Here is a 22,367-nt window from a genome sequence, read left to right as displayed (position 1 = left end):
CGTAAGGAGGACACGGGAGTTACAATTGAGGCAGGGGCCGAAGGGGAGTGGAGAAAGTAAACAGGGAAGTAACAATGCAAGGAGAAGGACCACGCCCTCGGAGTCACCGCCTTCCCTTCCGGGCACCACAGGGAGAAGGACCGGGCCCCCGGAGTTGCCGCCTTCCCACCCGGTCTCTATCTCCTATCAGCATGCCCACCGGAGGGGGATGGTTGTCGTTGGTCCCCATCGCTGACCCTCCGGTCGGCCGTTGTAGCCGAGCATGCGGGATATGCGTGGCGACCGACCGCTGTAGCCATGCGTGATGATGATGATGTCTGGCCGCTGCAGTTGTGCACATCGTGGATGGTGGCCGACCTCTGTAGCCTCGCGTGCTGACCAGGAGGCGCGACCAACACGTCCCTGCCGCCAGGCCGAGCGCGAAACCGGGCGGCGCTCCCTCTTTTGTTGGGCGGCGTGGGTGATGAGTGCCCTATGACGAATGTCACAGGGGAGGCAGGACGGTGCAGCTGTAGTCCCGTGCGGTCGTGGCTACAGTGTACCACTCGAAAACTATGGCGGGTCACGTCGAGGAGCGCGGGCGCCTTTCTGCACGTTAGAGCCGCATTCCGGAGAGGCGCCCCATAGGTCGCATTTATGGCAAGATTGGTGGGGACCCACGAGATCCGCACCCTCGTCCGCTGGTCCGCGCCCGCCCTCGGGCGAGGCGAAGCCCTATCTTGTGGGCCCGGATGCGTCCAACCCCTAGCGTCTGGGGTCGGGCGAGGCTGAGCCTCGCGGCGAGGGGTCGGGACTTGCGCCCGGGATCGGGCGAGACGGAGCCTTGCGGTGAGGGGTCGGGCGCGTCCGACCCTAGGACCATGGGTCGGGCGAGGCGAGGTGGTATATTTCCTGTCGTGCCAAGTTGGCGGAGGTCACTGTCGCCGCAGGCGGGCCCGGGCCCTTATGACTGTTGTTTAAGGAGTATAAGGAGGTTGTTAATATTTTCCCCCAACAGTTAATATGTTCTAAAATCTTTAGGATGCTCTTATATTTCATGATTGGGGAAGTACGCTTACTACCTTTACTTGACAATGAGTATCCAAACCCCGATATGTTTTATCCATATTAAGACACATGTATGAGCTAATTTCTTGAGTTTATCTATACCTAATATTAAAGGGAGGATGTTTCTTTCAATCCTTCAACCGTCATGGTTTTTTTGCAAAAAAGCCCCTCAAGTTTTTGGTAATCAACCCGCAGTCCAACTTTTGAAGAAAGGGGAGCTCGGGTGGAAAAAGGAGGGAAGAGAGGGGGTTAAAGGGGGAAAATCTTGGACGACCGGCGTCTTGGGCTCGATCACGGCCGTGGAGAAGGGGAGGAGGGTGGGGCCGCTAAGGCTTGGGCGGTGAGAGCAGCTGGCAGGGGAGGTGGAGGACGCCGGAGTTGACAGGAAGAGCGGCGTGGAGGCGGTGGGGCGATCGGTGGGCGATGTGGTCGGCGGCGAAGTCGCCGCCGAGCATGGTCGGTGGGAGCAGCCGGCGGCGGGGGCAGAGGTCAGAGAGAAAGGAGGAGGGGGATGGGGAGGGGGTAGGCGGCGCTCGCCGGCGTCGGTGGGGCGGGGTCGAGCGGGCAGGCGGGGAAGAAGGCATCGGCGGCAGTGCTCCACTCCTCTGTTCGGCGCTCCTCGTGCCCGCCGCGAGATCCCCGACGAGATCATGGATGAGATCCTGCTCCGCCTGCCCTCCCGCTCTGCGCTGGCGCGCGCCGCCGCCGCAAGCGGCGACTTCCGCGCGCTCGTCGCCTCCCCGCGCTTCCTCCGCGACCACCGCGCGCTGCAACGGGACCCCGGCACGCTCCTCGAGGTCTTCACCTTCTCCCTCAGCAGCGACGGTGGCAACGGCACGGGCTTCCACCCCGCGGAGCTGTCGCACCCACCATCGCCGGCGCCACGGACTTCTCCTTCGGGTTCCTCCCGGCGAATCCCTCCACCGCGGACGGAGATGGAGCCGAAGCCGAAGCCGAGGGGTGGATGGTCCGGGACTACCGCGACAGCCGCTTTCTCCTCGACCGTGTGGCGTCAGGGACCGAGAGGGGCACCGTGTTCACCGAGCTCGCCGTCTGCGACCCCCTCTCCCGCCGCTACGCCCTGCTCCCACCCATCCCGGAGGACGTCGCCGCGATCGTCGACAGCATGCTCAACGTCTTCGGCGGTCGGCGCGCGTGCGAGCCTTTCCTTGCCCTCGCCGAGGCCTGCTATGATGACCCCGACGCGGCGCCGCCCTTCACCGTGTTCTGGTCAGCCCGATGCCAGTGGAAGGTCGCCACCTTCGCCTTCTCCTCGAGCGACGGGCGGTGGCGCGCGCTCCCGTTTCCGGACTGCTTCATCTGGCGTCGGCACAGGTCACCGTTCGGCTGCCCAATGCACACCGTCTGGAACCGGCGGCACTACGCGCACGACCGCTTCTACTGGGTAGACTGCCTCACCAATCGGTGGCTCGTGCTCGACACGCGTGCTATGGAGCTCGCCCTCTCCATCATCCCCTTGCCGACCGGCTACTGGAGGAGCACGTTGCCGTCGTTGAGGCCCCCGACGGGTACGTTGGCGTGTTCGCGCATGACTTCCACCACCCCGGCGGCAAAGCCGATCTCCACTACTACACGATCGTGCAGGACGCCGACGGGCCGTGGTGGTGGCTGGAGAACACGATCCCGCTATCGTGGCTGGCGGCGTACCACCGGCCGTTCTGCCTCCAGGGCACGACCAACCGCCAACGGGTGCTTAATCCTCGAGGTCAGCGAGGAGAAGCTGGCGTTCATGGCGAGCTACCGTGTCAGGGACGACGAGCTGTTCAAAATCGACGTCAAAAGCTTCCAGCTGGAGAAAAGATCCTCGATTCCTAAAGAAATCGAAAAGATCTGCCAGGCACAGTGCGCCGGGTAGTGTTGCTGGCAGTACTTCGGCTTCCCGCCATCGCTGTCCGTGCCCACTGTATGAGCAACATGGTGATATCGCTGAACAAAATTATGTTCCAGCTGGCTGCTCATAGAGTTAGAGCCTTGAGTTTGTCTGGCATATATATAATAATGATACAAGCAACAATTTGTACTGATCCAGTCTGTTCACAATCCCAATGCATACATACAGATACATCTTACAGGTACAAAGCAAAACAACAATCTCAACATTATTCAGCTGTACAAACCCCACAAGCAGGGGTAAACATTACCCAAAACTTATAGGTTACAGTCACATCCATGTCACTTGCTGTTTATTAAGTTCCTCTTGCATACTCTGTCTCATTGCCATGGATTCTTATTTCCACCAGTACTGCAGCGATGAACAGCTCCTAGCTTGCTATTTATTCAGATCCTTTTGTATACTCTGTCCCATTGCCATGGCCTCTTACTTCCACCGGTACCATACCAGTGCGCTAATACAGCATCGCACCTTACACACAAATGATGGCAACTTGTAAGAGGCAAAAGGAACCACGAAGAGAGACCGAGCCGGGTGCTCCTAGATTGCTCTGTGTTTCTATATCTTCCACACCATGTTCATCGTTCTCTTTGTTCTCTTAAAGGACCGCTCGAGGTCAGCTAACCACAAGATTTACCACAGCCTAACAAAGGAGGAGGATGACCCAGTGCCTCGAAAAGCCGGTCCAGGGTCTGCTGAGGATGGTTCATTGATACCAGAACTATTTCCATATGATGATGCATTCGAGCTCACCAAGTCTGTTACAGCAGGTGCAAAACTCTCCACAAACATGCCACAAGATATTAAAGTCTCGCCAGAAGGCATGTTGATGTACGAAACTGTACAATCCTGAAGATCTATGCAAATGAGTCTGTTTTGGTTGCCAAAGAAGATCTAGGTGCTTATGAGAAGGTGGACATGCTAGAAACAATACTGGGATTTTTTACCAAGCTTGAAGAAAACGGGATTGCAATTGGCCAAGAGCCCTCTCAGTTGCTTGTTGTGTGGTTCTGAAGGCTTGGTGTAGTTCATGAAGTCGAACAGGTTCTTAAGGAGCTCTTAGAAGACATGAAGACCAAGCAAACAGTTGCAGTATCGGTGGAACAGGGGTTATATAGCACTATGACACATGAATCGGGAATAAGAAGATAATTATTTTAGAGAGGGTAAATACCCGTAGCAACGCACGGGCAATTCTACTAGTAAATGACAAAAAGCCTTATTCATCGAATAGAGCGGCTATAGGTCCATTCCTATAGAGCGGCATGACACCTCCGATTTCTAACTCCGGAAGAGAAGAGCATCTAAGGTTAATTTGTTAGAGATAAGAGGGTGGTGAGGAGAGCACATTTTTTATGCGACTAGGGTTTGGTTTGTGGGCCTAAGAAGAGAAAATGAGGTAAAAAAAAACACGTCAGAAATTTATCAAGTCTGAGATAGCTTTTTTAAAATAATCAGTAGTCACATGGACCAAGTCATTTCAGATGGATATTTGAAATGTTCGTCTGAAAATAGTCTTGTTAGAATACCTGGATAATTTTTTAAGATATTATAACCTTTTCATTCGGACTTCAAATTGGGCAAACTATATATATATATCCTTTTCGATCATTTCGACAAGAGCTTTGACATGATGAGCTCAAATGTATTAATTAAACTATCTTGACACTCGTTCATGTGCCTTTTTTTCTCTCTCTTTGAATTGCCTTGGAATGTCCGATGGCGCCTTTGTTTTTGCACCTCCGGCACTCCTTTACGAGGGACCATCGTGGGATGTGCTTTGCTAATGCACCATTTATGGTATATACGCGCATGAGGCACGTGATTTGAAAAAACTAATTACACCGTCCATTGTTATTCTAATTTTTTTGGAAAGTTAAATATTTCAGTTTAACTAAATTTATACAATAACATTTATGATACCAAGTACTATTAGATTCTTCATTAAATATATTTTCATAATGAATCTATTCGATACCATAAAAATTCTCTCTATAATTTTGATCAAATATAAAATGATTTGACCCTCAAAAAAGTAGGAATAACCAACCATTTGAACGGAGGGAGTAGATTTCAATTCACAATAAGATAAAAAATATTATACTATCACCAAATCAACAATGAATGAGCCTAACAAATCTTTTTTTGAATGAACGAGCCTAACAAATCAGTCGGAGTGGCTTAGAGGCCCTAGAAAGCAGGATCATATTATCCTCGAAAAATCATATAACAGTAAAAAAATATAAAAAAGGAAAAATCATACATATAACAGTAAAAAAAATAAAAAAAGAGCCGGAGGCAGTAGGCCTGCTCGGTGCTCACCGCGCGTCTCCGCCTTGCTTCCTGTCCCACCGTTTTGCGCCTCTGTCCTTTCAAAAAGAAACACAAGCTCCATCGATACTGCCGCATCACTGATCCGCGCCCCTACAATCCAAGCACGCCCATTGGCTGACAAAGCAAGCCAGGTAACATCACGAGCGCAGTCAGAATGTCACACACACAACTCGCTCGCGCACAGGCACACAAGACACACCTCCCCTTCACAGCTTCACCGAATCATTTCCTCCTACAAGAAATCTTCCGATCTATAACGAATAGAAGAGTATCATAAACCTATATTTTCATTATAAATCGTGATTTATGACGTCGAGTGATAAAAATTCTTCATCATTAATCGAGCGTCATAAACTGCGACAAGTGATGTTCCTTATTTCAATGCGTCACTAGGATTATGGGTCATTATCTTGCCGATTGTCCATCCAAAAAAATAAGGACAAGAAAGAGAAGAGGTACAAGGAGAAGAGTAAGAACTACAAGAAGAAATATTATGGGTCAAGCTCATGTTGATCAAGAATGGAATTCAAGTGATGAAAGCTCTAACAAGAAATGCACAGCAATTCTAGCCATACTCAAGTCTCATTCTTCAACAACACTTCTGACAATGATGACGACACTCTTTTTGTCTCATGGCAAGAGGAACCAAGGTAGAAGAAACAACCACCTCCTCTTCTCTCTCTTCCTCCGTATCTAAGTAATATGCAAAATGATTTGGAAGATGAAGAAGAAAAATATAAATCTAATATGATAAAAGAATTTGGAAAGAAATATTACAAATGGATTAAAAAGTTTATGGAGAAATTAGAGAAAAAGAAAGAGTCTCTCGATAAGCAACAAGATTTTCTCATCCTTGAAAAGGACAGAATCCTTGCTTTACAGAAGGCCGTTGCCGAAGAAAAGGTGAAGGTTGAAAAATTAGCTATTGACTTGTCTCTAGCTAATGATTCAAATGAAAGGATGTCAAAGGAGCACATTTTAGCAAATGAATCTCTATCTTCTTTAAAAGCCACTCATAGTGAACTTCAAGAAAGCTTCTCATACTTAACGGTTAAATACAAGGACCTTGAAGTTAACTATAGTGCTCTTTGGGAAAGCACCAAAACCAATTCCAAGGCAACTCTTGACTCCAATGTCTTCATAAGTGAAGGTTGCTCAAGATGTTATAAAATTGATGTAAATGCTTGTGTTGCTAACATTGCTAAGCTAGAAGAATCAATTCAAGCAAGGAATGTTCAAATCAAAAGATTGAATATGCTAGTGACACAAGGTTATGAAGGTAGTGTCAAGCCCGAACCCAAGATCATGTACAAGGTTGGGAGGCATCCTAGCTATATGGATGGGTTTGGACACTACAAGGAAAGCAAAGTAAATGATCAAAAGATGGAAGATGATAAATGGTAAGAAGGTTCTCATGTTCAACAAAGGTGCAAACCTTGGTAACTTGATTGACATGGTACATGGTGTGACAAAGACCAATCCAACTCAAGTCAAGTCAATAGTCAAAACAACTACAAAGGTAAACGTTGTGGAAAAATTCATGACAATGTCAAATGACAAGGTGGTTGCACATGAGCCCTCACCAAACTATACCACCAACTACATGGATACAATGGACCACAATGGTAAAATAGTGGTCAAGTATGTTAGTGCCTAGACGAAGAAGGCTATCTTTAGAAGTGTGTGGGTTCCAAAGATGTATCCCTCTAACCAACAAGGACCCAAATCTTTTTGGGTACCTAAATTTCGAGTTTAACTTGTTTTGTAGGTCTACTCCTCCGGTGGCACCGCATGGTTGCTTGACAGTGGATGCTCAAATCATATGACCGGGGAGAAGGATGTGTTGTCATCCCTATAGCATTATGACACACCTAAAGAAAGTATTGTCTATGGAGACAATAGCAAAGGGGATGTAATTTGAATGGGTAACATTGCTATCTCAAATGACAATTCTCTCTCTAATGTTTATTTGGTTTGATCTTTAGGATACAATTTGTTATCTGTCTCACAACTTTGTGAGAAGGGCTATAATTGTCTCTTCACTAATGAGGATGTGATCGTTTTTAAAAGGGAGGATTCCTCTATTACTTTTACTGGTCACTTGAAGGGCAAGCTCTATCTAGTTGATTTCACAATGGATGAAGTTGAGCCCGAGACTTGTTTAGTGGCAAAAACTAACTTCGGTTGGCTTTGGCATCACCGACTAGCCCATCTTGGGATGAGAAACGTGGCCAAACTTCAAAAGGGCGATCACATCTTAGGACTAATAAATGTTGTCTTTGAGAAAGATAGGTTATGTAGCGCATGCCAAACTGAGAAGCAAGTTGGTGGTCCACACCCCCGCCAAGAACATCATGACTACTTCAAGATCCTTGAAGCTTCTACACATGGATTTATTTGGACCCATTGCTTATGTTAGCATTGGTGGTAACAAACATGGTCTTGTTATTGTTGATGATTTTTCCCACTTCACTTGGGTATTCTTTTTCATGATAAAAGTGAAGATCAAGGGATAGTCAAGAAATTCATTAGAAGAACTCAAAATGAATATGAGTTGAAGATCAAGAGGATTAGGAGTGACAATGGCTCGGAGTTTCGAAACACCAATGTTGAAGAATTTCTTGATGAAGAAGGGATCAAGCATCAGTTCTCCGCTCCATACGCTTCTCAATAAAATAGCATTATGGAGAGAAAGAACCGAATCTTGATTGAAGCCGCAAGAACCATGCTTGATGAGTACAAGACCCCGGATAGTTTTTGGGCGGAAACAATTAACATGGCTTGCTATGCCATCAACTGTCTCTACCTCCACAAATATTTGGACAAGACATCCTATGGGATCATCATCGGTAACAAACCCAAGGTGCACTACTTTAGAGTTTTTGGAAGTAAATGTTTTATCCTAAACAAGAAACCCAAAAGCTCCAAGTTTGTACCAAAGGTTGATGAAAGCTTTCTATTTGGTTATGGTACTAACAAACATGCTTATCGTGTTTTCAACAAAACCACCAGTTGTGTTGTGATCATGGTAGATGTGACTTTTGATGAATCCAACGGCTCTCAAGTAGAGCAAGTTGATAAAAATCTTATAGATGATGAGGAGCCACCAAGTCAATCAATCATGAGAATGGGCTTGGGTGAAGTGAGACTACGTGAAGTTGAGGCTGAAACACCGGTTGAAAAGGACAACAATGATCCATCATCATCAACAAGAGTTGAACCACCAAGTTCTTAACAAAGCCAAGATCAAAGTCAAGTTCATGGTGATGACCAAGCTCATGGCATTGATCAAGGGGGAGAACAAATTGGTGAAGCTCAAGAAGATGCTCCAAGGGTTGAAGATGATGATGATGGACCAATTCAACGTCAATCAGAAGTGCCTCATCCAAGAGTTCATCAAAACATTCAACGGGATCATCCCGTTAACAACATCATTGGAAGTATCCAAAGAGGGGTAACTACTCGTTCACTTTTTGCAACCTTTTGTGGGTGTTACTCATTTGTTTCCTCTTTGGAACCTCATAAGGTAGATGAAGCACTTGATGATCCAGATTGGGTGATTGCTATGCAATAAAAGTTAAACAACTTCACAAGAAATGAGGTATGGGAGTTGGCTGAAAGACCCAAACAAAATGTGATTGGTACAAAGTGGGTTTTCCGGAACAAACAAGATGAACATGGTGTAGTCACAAGAAACAAGACAAGGATAGTTGCACAAGGTTTCACTCAAATTGAAGGTTTGGATTTCGGTGAGACCTATGCACCTATAGGCTTGAGTCAATTCGTATTTTATTAGCCTATGCTACTCACAATGATTTCAAGCTTTGTCAAATGGATGTGAAAAGTGCATTCTTGAATGGCTCTGTGACGACCGACCCCAAATCTTTCAAGTTAATCAACTCCGAGTCCCTAATCTCCCTCTCAGTTACCCCGAGTTGAGTGCTCACCCTCAGTTCTGGTCCCGACCCCAGAGATCCGACCCCTCTCCGCTGGTTCCCCGTGCCGACCCTGGCGACCCCAAACCCATACCGCTGGATCCTTCTAAGTCTTCCCATAGTATCTCTTTTCAATCTGAGCAGTGGACCAACCGACCGGTGGGTCCACAAAATCTTTTCCCCAGATCTTCCGAGACAGATGCACTCGAGTAGCATGCCCGCCTTAGAGTTTCGCCGCAGCGTGGCTCAACTTCTCCGACACCCGCCGCTCCGCCTCGTCGCTGGCCACGACCAGATGGATTCTCGCGCCCCCTTCCCCAATCGCAGCGGAAGCTCCTCTGCTACCCTTTCTGCAGTACCTTGCGGCTCGCGCCCATCATCACCCCGCCGGACCCCGGCTGCAGAGCCTGATGCCTCCCGTCTTTTCAGCCGCCTCTCCACCATCACGCCGCCCCAGATGCGCTACACGACGATTCCTCCTCCGCCAACCCCGACCCCGGCCGCGACAGCTCCTTTTCCACCCTGTCAGAGCTGCGCCCCCGACAATCTGTTGCTTCGCGCTCGCCCGCGCGACCGCAGCCCGCCTGTCTTCTCACCTGTGCGCCCTCGCTTCTAGTGTTGTTCCCCCGGTCACTTCCATCAGATCCACCGCACGACGACGCCCGCCTCCGCCAAATCTCAACCACCGGCAAAACCGCGCCTGCGCCGCCTTGTCTTCGGTGCCCAATGACCGCCGGCATCATCCCCGAAGTCCTGCTCCGCCGCCCCGCTGCTCAATCGCCACCCCAGCAGCGCACTCCATCGCTTCTTCCCGATCTTCGTGCCGCTCTAACCCTCTTTCCTCCGTGCAACTATATAAGGGAATACCAGAGCCCCACCGGAATCCCCTTCGCCATCGCTGCCCTTCTGCCTTGCTCTCTGTTTCGTGCTCGAGCGCTACAGCCTAAGTCCCGGAGGAACTCTCCTCTCCGCTTCACATCCTCCCTTTCCAATCCACCCAGCCGCTTGCTCCTCCGCGCTGCGCAAGAACTTGCTTGTGGTCCACAAGAAGCACCGCCGCCGCCGGAGCACAGCCGGACATCGCCGCTGCAAATCTTAGTGCTCCAGTTCCTCCGCCCAAGTCTGCTCTTTCCCGACCCCAAGCTTCACCTATAAGACGAAGGTAAGCTGCCGACCCCTTGTCCGCCTCGTCCGACCCTGTCTGTCCGCCGACCCCTTTCTCCGTCTCGCCCGACCCTACCTGTTTTGCCAACCCTTCTCCGCCTCGCCCGAGGGCTCCGCTGTATCTTTTTTCCTTGACATGAGGGTATATGTGTAACAATCGGGGACTTCTCTGCGTTAAGTCTGAGGACCCCTAGCACATCTATTCCTCTAGTCTAAGGGTCAGATCATAAGCTTCTTCCCATCCGACCCTTTTACCTTGTTCTTCTCCAACTCAAGTGAACTTCCTCACTTTTCCCGTAGCCTTGCTACAAAGTTCTGAGCTAGAACTTGCAAGTGTTGCTTTTGAAATAATCATCTAAATGCTAACCCCATGCATTGCATTTCGTGTAGAGTTGCATCTCGCCGACGGCTTCTACGAGCTGCACCCGGCGCCAGAAGACGAAGCTGCAACCGAGCTCCCGCTTCCAGAAGCCGAAGCCGCCCAAGCAAAAGAGCAGCTTCCCTCCTCCTTTTTTGAAGGCAAGCCCCGGAGCATGAACCCCAGTTTCCCAAACTTGTGCATGCCTTCTGCATCTTGTTTGTGCATTTACGTATAGGAGTTGTTTGCAACCATAGATGCATGACTTAGATCCCTTGATCTGAACACTAGTCTGTTGGGTCCGAGTAGTTGCTATGCTTAATAAGGAGTGGTAAAAGTCGAGTGATTTCCTGTCACTCGCGAGTTGTAGGAGTTGGGTGGTTCTCCTTCTGTTACAACTATAAGGACGATGGACAGGGCAGGGTTTTGGTTAACTCTTTGGTGGTTGGCTGGTCGCCCCGTCTGTCTATGGAACTGGTTAAGGCCCGATAGTGGTGGTGTTCGTGATCAAGTGTTTGAAAGTACTAACCTCATACTTATTATGGGATGAGGAAGCCGAGTACCGGATTAAACCTAGACGTGAGCGGTCGCCCCATTGTCCTTGGAACGGAGTTTCCCCTGTGGCCGCACGTGGTGGCAAGTGTGGTCACAGAATAGCAGAGGCCGGGTCTGTGGAACATTGCACCAAAGGAAATGGGCCCGACACGGGTTAGGGAATTGATGGGGAAGGCCGACACAGGAAGCGACCCTCGGTGGTGCGTGGATGTTGTGAGGTTAGGTTCACCATGCATGGTTAAAGAACTCGAATCGATTCGTCTGCCTCTCACAGTTTGAGACTACTTGATCACTATGCTACCCTGAGTAATAAAGGAATTTGATGATGATATGGTCTTGATGATGATTTATATATACCTTTTGGTTGGTTCTATGTTTGCTTAGAGTAAGTTGCTAACTTAGACCGGATAATGAACTTAGAACCTAAGCTAAAACTTGAAAATAGGGATCTACATAGTGCTTTTGGCAAACAAACCCCTCAGCCAAAGAGCCTTGCATGTTTAGAAGTGGTGGAGTGGTTACTCCCAGTCGGTTAAGTCTTGTTGAGCTTAGTAGCTCAGCCTTGTTGTGGCTTTTCTTTTCAGGTGAAGCCGCTGCTCCCGAGTCTTCTTCTGTTGGCACTTGGCCGCCCCAACTCCCTCTGGGTTGGACGGTTGAGTGGGATCCCTCCTCGGATGGCGAGGAGAGGGACCACTGACGTCTTGGCTAGCCTCACCAAGGACGTCCGACCCCTGCGTTTAGCTTCCGCTATTTTACCTCCTATTGTTTCCTTTTGAACCTGTAAAACTTTGATTTCGTTTGGTTGTTGAGCTAAATGGCCAAATTTGTTCAACTCAGTGGATTTGTTGTATTCTCTGGAACCGCTCACCTTCGTGTGAGTTTGCTAACTCGGTCCTGTTCAAGTGGTTAAATCAGATGAAATCCGACGACACTTCGTGTTAACTTGACTAAGGCATGAGTGTCGCGTGTTAGGCGACTTAACCATGTTTAATCAAGCTAATCCAAAGTGGATCCGCCACAGACTCCCTATCCGAGTTGGTGTATGTGAAACAACCACCGGGTTTTGAAGATCCCAAATTTCCCAACTATGTGTACAAGCTCCATAAGATGCTCTATGGGCTCAAGCAAGCTCCTAGAACATGGTATAAATGCCTTAAGGATTTTCTTCTCAATAACGACTTTGTAATGGGCAATGCCGATTCTACTCTTTTTACTCATAAAGTTGATAAGGATATCTTTGTTTGCCAAATATATGTTGATGGCATCATATTTGGTTCTACTAATCAAAAGTTTTGTGAGGAATTTATTAGGATCATGACCAAAAGGTTTGAAATATCTATGATGGGTGAATTGAAGTTTTTTCTTGGATTTCAAGTCAAGCAAATGAAAGAACGGACTGTCATATGTCGAACCAAGTACGTAAAGGATATGCTCAAGAAGTTTGACATGGCCGATGCTAAGCCCATCAAGATACCCATGGCATTGAATGGGCATCTCGATCTCAATGAAGAAGGAAAGTCGGTTGATCAAAAGGTATGTCGCTCCATGATTGGCTCTCTACTTTATCTTTGTGCATCTGGGGCGGATATTATGCTTAGTGTGTGCAAGATTTCAAGCCAATCCTAAGGAATGTCATTTGTTGGTTGTTAAGAGAATTTTGAGATATTCAGCATACACTCCTAACCTTGGCTTATGGTATCCTAAGGGCTCCACTTTTGATATATTTGGCTATTCCGATTCGGATTATACCGGTTGCAAAGTAGGCTGAAAGAGTACAACAGGGACTTGACAAATTCTTAGTAGATCCTTGGTGTCTTGGACCTCTAAGAAGCAAAATTTGGTTGCTTTATCCATCGCTGAAGCCGAATATGTGGCAGCCGGTGCTTGTTGTGTCCAACTCTTGTGGATGAAGCAAATGTTGAGTTACTTCAGTTGTGAGTTTAGCAAGATTCCACTCTTGTGTGACAATGAGAGTGCCACTCTTGTGTGACATTCCTGAAGAAAGCACAGAGATATTAGACATCACTTCTTAAGGGATCATGAGGCTAAGGGAGATATTGCTTTACGTCATGTGAGCACCGAAAGGCAACTTGCCAATATATTCACTAAGCCTCTAGATGAGCAAAGGTTTTGTGCTTTGAAGAATGAGCTAAATATCTTGGATTCTCATAACTTGGCTTGACTTATTGCACATACTTGATTGTTAACTCGATAGGAAAAATGAATTTCTTTGTGTTGAGTTTCTTTCAAAACTTGGATTTTGATCTTTGGATTAAAACTCAACTCAAGTGATCATAGTAATCTTGCTTGTTGGCTGATCACTAAGTGTCAAGTTATCGTATATGTCCATAAGCCATAAATCTCAATATCTCAGTCTTTATCTATCTTGAAATCAATCTTTTTTGGAGCTGTTAAGTACCTATCGAAACTTCTGGCACTCTAACGGAACTTCCGACAACCCCCGGAAGTATCAACAAAGTGTCGACAGAGGGTTCTCAGGAGAATGGAAATTGAGTTACCGGAACTTCTGACACAAGGTCAAAACTTTCGATGACCACCGGAAGTTTCAACAAACTTCCAACAGAGGGTCCTCAGTAGTCTAAATGAACTATTGTTAGAACTTTTGACACTTAGTTAGAACTTCCGAAAACCATCAAAACTATCAGATTTCCTTCGATAGAGGGTAATCGGGAGATTAGTTTAATTGCCGTCGGAACTTCCGATAGACTGCAAGGGACTATATATATTTATATCCCTTTGTCAGATTTAGTAGCCCGACAGTCCACTAGGGGGTTACCCAAGTGGTTGATTTGTAGGCAGAAGGGATTGCGAGACCAAGAACTCGAAGGTGATCACGAGAACACGAAGGTTTAGATAGGTTCGGGCCTCCGGAGAGTAATACCCTACGTCCTGTATTTTGGTGGATTGTATTGCTGGTATTGTTCCTCGAGAGTTGATGTGTCCTAGTGAGGTGGCCTTGGCTGCCTTATATAGGCTGATGACCTAGGGTTACAAGTTAGTTTGAATCTAATCTACTCGATTGCTATATGGAAAGCAATCTGAGTTGTATTACAACAAGTATCCCGCAATATCTGGGCTGATTTGAATCGCCCGGCCTCCTTGACTTGTGCTCCAAGTATCTTCACATCCTTGGCCTGTACATTCTGGTTGGGTAGGCCCACTTGTTAAGACTAGCCAGTATCCTGGTTAGTGGGGATCCATGGGGTGCCCATATCCCTCAAGCCCCCGAGCGATGTGTAGGCGAACAGGAACTTGAGGACATCGTAGCGAAGCTTGGAATGTAGTCGAATGAAGCTGCGATGGCGTCATAGTGATGGAGAGGTTGCGCAGTGCTTAAAAAAGAAGAAAATCCGAGCGAACGCAGAGCCATACACGCAGAGCGAAGTCGAGTGCTGAGTTGATGAATGTCGGGCATCCAGCAGGTCGAAGCTAAGGACATGGAGGGCATCGCAAGATGCCCTCCATATGGAGTAGCCCCCGAGTATTGAAGCGATTAGTATAATCGGTCCAATAGTCAAAAAGAAAGAAAAATTGTTCCCAGAAGCAGATCCTAATGCTCGAGCTCAAGGATAGGCGAAGCCACAGAGGCACACCAACCAGAAATAGGTGCCCAGCCCCCATGCATGAGTGCGAGGACTGGTGGAACCACGGAGGCACGCTGACTTGATAGGTGCCTAGCCCTCGAGTGTGAACGTGAGGGCTGGCAAAGCTGCAGAGGCACGCCGACCGGAAGCAGGCGCCCAACCCCCGATTACGAGGATTGGTGGAGCCACGGAGGCATGCCGACCTAAAGTAGGCGCCTAGCCTCGAGTACAAGGACTAGCGAAGCCACGTAGGCACGCCGACCTAAAGTAGGTACCCAGCCCCGAGTACAAGGACTGGCGGAGCCATGTAGGCATGCCGACCTGAAGTAGGAACCTAGCTCCCGAGTACAAGGACTTGTGGAGCCACAGAGGCGCGCTGACCTAAAGTAAGCGCCCAGCCCTCGAGTACGAGATTTGGTAGAGCCACGGAGGCACACCGTGAAGAAACATAATGGAAAACCCGCGGATTCCATCTAGCGCGGGCACCGTGATAATGGAAAACTCGCAGATTTCATTGCTAGGGTTATGCTGTCACATCCTTCAAAAGCCCAAGGGGCACGGTTCCTATTTCATTTCCATTCGCCGTACCCACATCGCTGCGGCCACAATCCATGGAGCACACCGCTGCCGCACCCATGAACCCTAGGCCGCACTGTTGTGCTCTCCATTTTGCTCGTGCGCGTTCCTCCACCACCACCCAAGGCAGTCACCACGCCACCGCATGCGAGTCAAGAGCCTTGCGGTTATTAGATCCAAATCTCAAGGAGTAGAAATTAAGGAAATGGCCCAAGCACAGGCACCAGATCCATGTTCAATCTGGGTGAAGTCCGTGATGATGGAGGAGCACATCCAAGCGCTCATCGACCGAGGCCTCCTCGGGCCCAAGGCACTGCTCGAGTGGAAGGTGACCGCAGGGCAAGAGTTCCCTAGTGAGGAAAAGACGGAGATGGTGGTCTTCGCATCATTCTTTGAGCATGGATTTGGGATCCCTTGCGGGGACTTCTTCTGCGGATTGCTACACTACTACAAGATTGAGCTAGTACACTTGAATCCCAACTCTGTTCTTTATATCACTTTTTTTATTCATCTGTGCAAGGCATACCTCAGAATCCCCCCACTTCAATCTGTGGAAGTATCTGTATCAGTTAAAATCTGTGTCGACCAGGGGAAAACAACAAGTGATTGGGGGATGTGGATTTTCGTTGTGGCCGAAGAGAGTGCATGAGTACTTCGACCTCCAATTGAAAGAATCCAATAAGGGTTGGCATAAAGAATGGTTTACGGTCGCCAATCAGAAGCCTGAGCTCCCGTTACATACCGGATACACGCCAGTGACTATGCCCGAGTGGTCAAACCAGCTGACCTCGGAGGATATGGTGTAGGTGAAGCAGCTGCTAGAGAAGATCGTCGACCTAAAGGTGCCTAGCCCCCGAGGATGAGGACTGGCAGAGCCGTGGAGGCAAGCCGACCAGAAATAGGCACCCAGTCCTCGAGGACGAGGACTGGCAGAGCCGCGGAGGCACGCCGACCTGATATAGGCGCCTAGCCCCCAAGGACAAGGACTGGTAGAGCCATGGAGGCACGCCAACTTGAAATTGTCACCCAGCCCCCAAGGACGAGGACTGGCAGATGCGGAGGCACACCAACAAGAAATAGGTGCCCAGCCCCCAAGGACGAGGACTGGCTGAGTCACGGATGCATACTGTTGAAAGCGTAACGGAAAACCCATGGACTTCGTCCGACGTGTGCACCGCAGTAACGGAAACCCCACAGATTCAGTCGCTAGGTTTACGCCATCAGGCTCTTCAAAAGCCCAAGGAGCATAGATGCATTTTCATTTTGATCCATTACACTCGCGTCACTGCCGCCACAATCCACAGAGCACACCGCCGCCACTCCCGCAAACCCTAGGCCACGCTGCCACGATTCTCAATCTATTCATGTGCACTTTGCTGCCGCCACCCAAGCCACCCCACCACCGCCACCCAAGCCGCTGCACGCTGTATGCGCCTCAACACCCTTGCAGTCATTATATCCAAATCACAAGGCATAGAAACCGAAGAAATGGTGCAAGCATAGATTCCAGATCCATTCTTAGTCTAGATGAAGTCTGTGAAGGTTGAGGAGTGCATCTAGGCGCTCTTCGACCAAGGCTTCCTCGAGCCCAAGGTGCTGCTCGACTAGAAGCCTACCGTCGGGCAGGATTTCCCCACTGAGGACAAGATGGAGATGGTGGTCTTTGCATCATTCTTCGAGCATGGATTCGGGATCCCATGCGGGGACTTCTTCTGAGGTCTTCTGCATTACTAGAAGATTGAGCTGGTACACCTGAATCCCAAGTCAATTTTAGATATTGCAATGTTCATCCATCTCTATGAGGCATATTTGGGCATCCTCCCGCATTTTGATCTCTGGAAGTATTTGTATAAGTTGAAAATTGTGTCAACCAAGGGGAAGCAGCCACGAGTGATTAGGGGTTGTGGTTTTTTTTCTGCAGCTAAAGAAAGTCCAGGAATACTTTGACCTCTAGTTGAAGGAATCCAACAAGGGCTGGCACAAGGAGTGGTTCACAGTAGCCAATTAGCAGCCCGAGCTCCCGCCGTATACTGGATACAGGCTGGTCACCATACCCGAGTGGTCGAACCAGCTGACCTCGGAGGAGCAGGTTCAAGTGAAGCAGTTGCTGGAGAAGATTGTTGATTTGAAGGTGCGTGGTCTAACAGCTGGAGCGGTCAGCATCAATTTCTTTCGGAGACTGACGCAGTCGATCAAGAACCGAGTTTATCCGGCGTATGAATACACGGAGCCGCAAGTCCTGACCCGGGAGGTCCAGCGAAAGGTGCGCAATGAAGAAATCATCAACCGGGTGTCTGAGTTTTTTAGGGGCCTTATCAAGAACAAGATCTACCCCAAAGCTTATTCCCTGAAGAGGTCGGTCAACCCGATATGACCTTAACTGTGGTGATTTATTGTTTTCATTCTGCTGTTGTGTTGTCTTTGACTAATCTTGTTGTCTAATTAGAGTGACAAATTTGAATTCTTTTGCCCAGCACTGCTTCCTGGAGGGGCCGAGCAGCAGTGGCCCATGATCCATCCGACTGACGAGCCCGACCAGCTGCCTGCAGCCCTTGATTGGGAGTTAGACTCCTCGATCGGGTCGGACGAGAGCATGTCGGAAGAGGTAGGCCAGGCCGAGGGCTTCGAGCTAGTGGGATGTCGAACATGGTAGGCCGTGCATAAACTTTCCACCTCCAAGTCGCAGAAGCCAAGCGATAAGAGGATGAAGATGGCTAGCAAGAAGGGGAAGGAGAAAGAGAAGGCTGCCCCAAGCACAGCCTCTGTGGCCAAGTCAGCTAGTGAAACGAACGAGGAGCCCAACACGCCAAGCCCGATCACCAAGAAGAAAAAGTCTGCGCTCCTTAAGATGACCACGGCCGACACGGAGCGTGTCAAGGAGGCATTGAAGGAAAAGATCTGCGGGGGGGTCCAGCAGTGATGCGTTGGTGCCACCGCCGCCATTGTGCCCCAAGTTCTGAGTGAAAAAGAGGAGCGCCATGTAAGTGCAATCAAGTTATACTATCTGTCTCGTTGTTATTGTTGCCGCCTATTTTGCTGAAATTACTGCGTGCATCGACAATGCAGGAGTGCCGTGCTGGATGACGAATCTAGTGCGCAACTGATTGGTTGCTCTACCCAAGCTGCAGGGGTCAGCGGCCGCACCATTGAAGAGCTGCTGCCTCCGGAGGTTGGGACGGATGAAGATGATCACGCAAGGGAAGCTGTGCCAGACCGATGCCGTAACAAAGGGCGGCCGGCTCCAGGGCTGCAGACACTGATGTGGTCGACCCTGGGGTCAAGCAGGTATCGGGTGAGGGAGCTAGAGCCAAGCCTCACCTGGAGGAGTTGCCCAGGGATGATCCGCTGCTAGAGAGGTCCATCGGGGATGCTAACATGGCATGCAAGGTAAAGAAGATACTAATACCGTGAACCTCTTCGGATCTGACGTTGCTAGGGACACGACACAGGACAAGAAGGATCTTGCCAAGCTGCTGCAGTCATCGTCCAAAATCTCCAAGCTGCTATTTGTAAGTGTGCTGACCAACCTGAAGAACTGATATCTGAAATGCAGTTGCTTTGCAGAGCTCTAACTATTGGAATGTAAGGAGAATCTAGCCAAGCACGCGCATAAGAGGGCAGACGCGATCCAGCAGGCTGAGCATTATCGCCTGAAAGCCGAGTGACTTGAGGCTGACCTCAAGAAGGCTAGAGAGGATGCTGTGCGGAAAGATCTGGATCATGCCCTGAAGGAAGAGGTTCTTACTTTGCACTTGAGAGGTATGTTGTGCCGACCTGTTTACTCAGTTTTGTCCTTGTAATCTCGGTGCTGATGAATGCTTGTTTTGAATGAGCAAATGCCGAGGTCAGGGAGCAAAGGCTGAAGCTGCACCTCAAAGAGTGCGAGGATTTGAATGCACGCCTTCAGCAAGAACATGATGTGGCAGTTCATTGTGAGTATGCCGTGTCGCGGAAGCTGATTTATGAAGCCAACGCACGCAAAGATATTGAGAGCTATTTAGAAGCTGCACTACAAAGTCTTTAGTGTGACCAATCGGTGATTGCAAGGTTGGAGGTGGAGCTGGAAGATCTTCGTAAGGTGGCCGACTATGTGATGGACATGGTCCAGCCAGAGACCGACCTGACCATGCCAACGGTGCTGCTCGATCGCCTCAAGGCTGCCCCTGGTCGGCTGAAGGAGCTGTTGAAGGACACTGCGGTGGAGTGCATCAAGAACATCTTGGCGGTGTTGGCAACACACTTCCCATGGATCCCCTTGGAGCGTGCTAGAGGAGGGGTCACGACTGACTTCGATTCGGATGCACTTCCAAAAGTAGCCAACCAGTATCATGATGTAGCGGAAAACATTGTTAATGACTTGGACCTATAAAATGAAAATCTGTAGTGTATTAAACTATATGATAGGACATGTGATGTAATTAACTTAAAAGTATGTGGAAGGAAAGGGGCTCCATCCATCCCTCGGTGTATACGACAGGACAACGTGTAGCCGAGCCCTGTAGCCGCTAAGCACCTTGCCTGACTAGCATCCCGCTTAGAGCTTGTAGTTGGGGTGAACGCAAGGTTGTCTAGGTCCTGTGGGTTAGGATGCTGACCACATGAGTTAGTTGTATTGCCTTGAGAGGGTAGGAGTAGGATGCGAGACCTAGTGGTCAGCGCATGGGGGAACCCCCAAGCTTGAGAGCGCGTGGTTTGTCAAACAGGTCATACAACCCCCGAGTGTCAGGAACAACTCGGGCAAAGGGATAGGAAGGTGGTAGGTATGCAAAGAACCTTGGAGGTTTTATTCATTCAGTAAAAAGGGAAAAGTAGAATACATAGCTTTTATGCCTTAAGGGTAGAAGCGCCGCAGGTGCTCGATGTTCCATGGATTGGGGATGCCTGAGTTGTCCATCCGTTGGAGTCAATAGGTGCCTGGCTAGGTGACCCCTCGGATGATGAAGGGGTTTCATGGTCATCGTGGCGGTGGTTTGTGTGGTAGAACCACCCAATTTAACCCGGCTAAAGTGTTCCCAACATCACCTCAAATGCAAATAAAAACTTTAATCGAATTAAAATGGTACTCTGTCAGGTTTCACCCGATACAACCACGTGTTTCCAATTGAAACAAGCATACAAAGCTCACATGAAGTCGAGCCCACGGATTACAACAATCCAGATAACATATTCATAGCAGGCCGGATGTTCAAAGCCCACGAGGTCCCAAATTAAGTTATTATAGGCTGGATGTTCAAATGCATAAAAGAGTAGTTCCAAGTTCATAGCAGCGGAAAAAGAAAATGATGGTTCTAATGATGATACATAATACCATGGTGAAGCCTGCCATGATATCACTCACCATGATCCTCGCCGACCGAGGATGGGTCCCACTCAACCGTCCAACCCGGAGGTAGCTAGGATGGCCAAGTCACATTGGCAATCATATCCTCAAAATCAACATTACCTAAAAACATAGCCACAAGCAAGGCTGAGTATGCTAATACTCCGCAAGACTTACCTGTCAGGTGGCATCTAATCCACCAACTCCTAGACATACAAGGCTTCTTGGCTGAGGGTTTTGTTTTCGCCAAAAGCTTCTAAAGTGGATCCTTACTTTCAGGTTTTAGCATCAAGTTCTAGTTGATTAACCATTCTAGGTAAGCACCTATTCTAAGCAAGCATGGTGAAACAAGCAAATTAATCAATCATCCATATTAATCATCAACCTTTGTTTCTTTTCTTACTCAGTGCAGAAAGGAGATCAAGCAGTCCAAAACTATGAGAAGCCGATGATTCGAATCAAGTTTCTTAACCTTGCAACATGGACCTAAACACATGACATATGCGTACCATGATGGGTGCACATATATTAGCGGTTCCCATCAATTCGCGGTGCTTGTCCGGAGTCCAGTTCCCTTGGATACAAGGCCCCATCGGTCCAGGACGATGCCGTACCGAGGCTGCACTTGTACCCACATGATGCATTAGGGGAACCCAGTTCTAGAGAGAGCAGGGAAAAGGTCCACGCCGGTTCAATCAGGTACTAGGCTTCCCGATCCCATACTCGGTATGTGTTTAGTACTTTCAAATACTTGACCACAACTCTAACATATTTTGACCTTAGTAGTTTTCCTCTAAACAGACGGGACATCCACCAATTCCAAAACATATTACCAAGCCCCGCCCGTCAACCTTATGATTCCAACATAAGTAAACAAGCAACTCCTATAGCTTGCGAGTGACTGGAAATTGCTCGACTTTTACTGTGTCCCTATTTAGCATAGCAACTACTCAACTTATCATGTTAGTATTCAACACATGGTTACTAGGAGCATGCAACTAAGGTTTCAAGCAACTCCTATGAACTTAATGCACAAACATAAGTAACAAAAGTATTGCATAATTTTAGAAACCAAGGTTATGCTCTGGGGCTTGCCTTCTTGTACTACGCTAGCTTGTGGCTCTTCCGAAGCATGGCTCGGGTCTTGTGTGACCTCGATCAAGGTCACCGTAGCGGCCGAGTGTTCCTCTTCAGCTTCCAGAACCAACTCGTACGTACCGTCAGCAATATTAGCTTCTACACGAGGGGCATTTGCATAAGATTTCAATGACAAGTTTTCAAGGTTGCATTTTGTTAACATTGTAAAATCTTAGGGTGCATTTTGACCATATTCACGTAGAAAAGATTTTAACCCTTTCTTTCTTTTTGGCCACATTCGCCTAGACAAGATTTTAACAAATCTTTTCTTCATGAAAAAAGGTGTGTTGTGATTAAAACTTGGATTCAACTCTGATGGTGATTGTGTACACATATAAGATTTTAACAACTTAGAATTCATACAAGAAAGGTGGTCTCATGTTGGTGTTGTTTAGCAATCATTTCAAAAGTTATCCTATTTCTA

At 48.4% G+C, this 22,367-nt stretch overlaps 1 pseudogene; it reads left to right on the top strand.

Annotated features, from left to right (window-relative positions):
- Window positions 1–1,470: 1,470 nt before the first annotated feature.
- Window positions 1,471–2,977, top strand: LOC101766725 (annotated as a pseudogene).
- Window positions 2,978–22,367: the final 19,390 nt, after the last annotated feature.

This window comes from Setaria italica, chromosome II (assembly GCF_000263155.2).
Source record: "Setaria italica strain Yugu1 chromosome II, Setaria_italica_v2.0, whole genome shotgun sequence".
In the NCBI taxonomy this organism is placed as follows: Eukaryota; Viridiplantae; Streptophyta; class Magnoliopsida; order Poales; family Poaceae; genus Setaria; species Setaria italica.
This window is presented reverse-complemented; position numbering and strand designations above follow the sequence as displayed.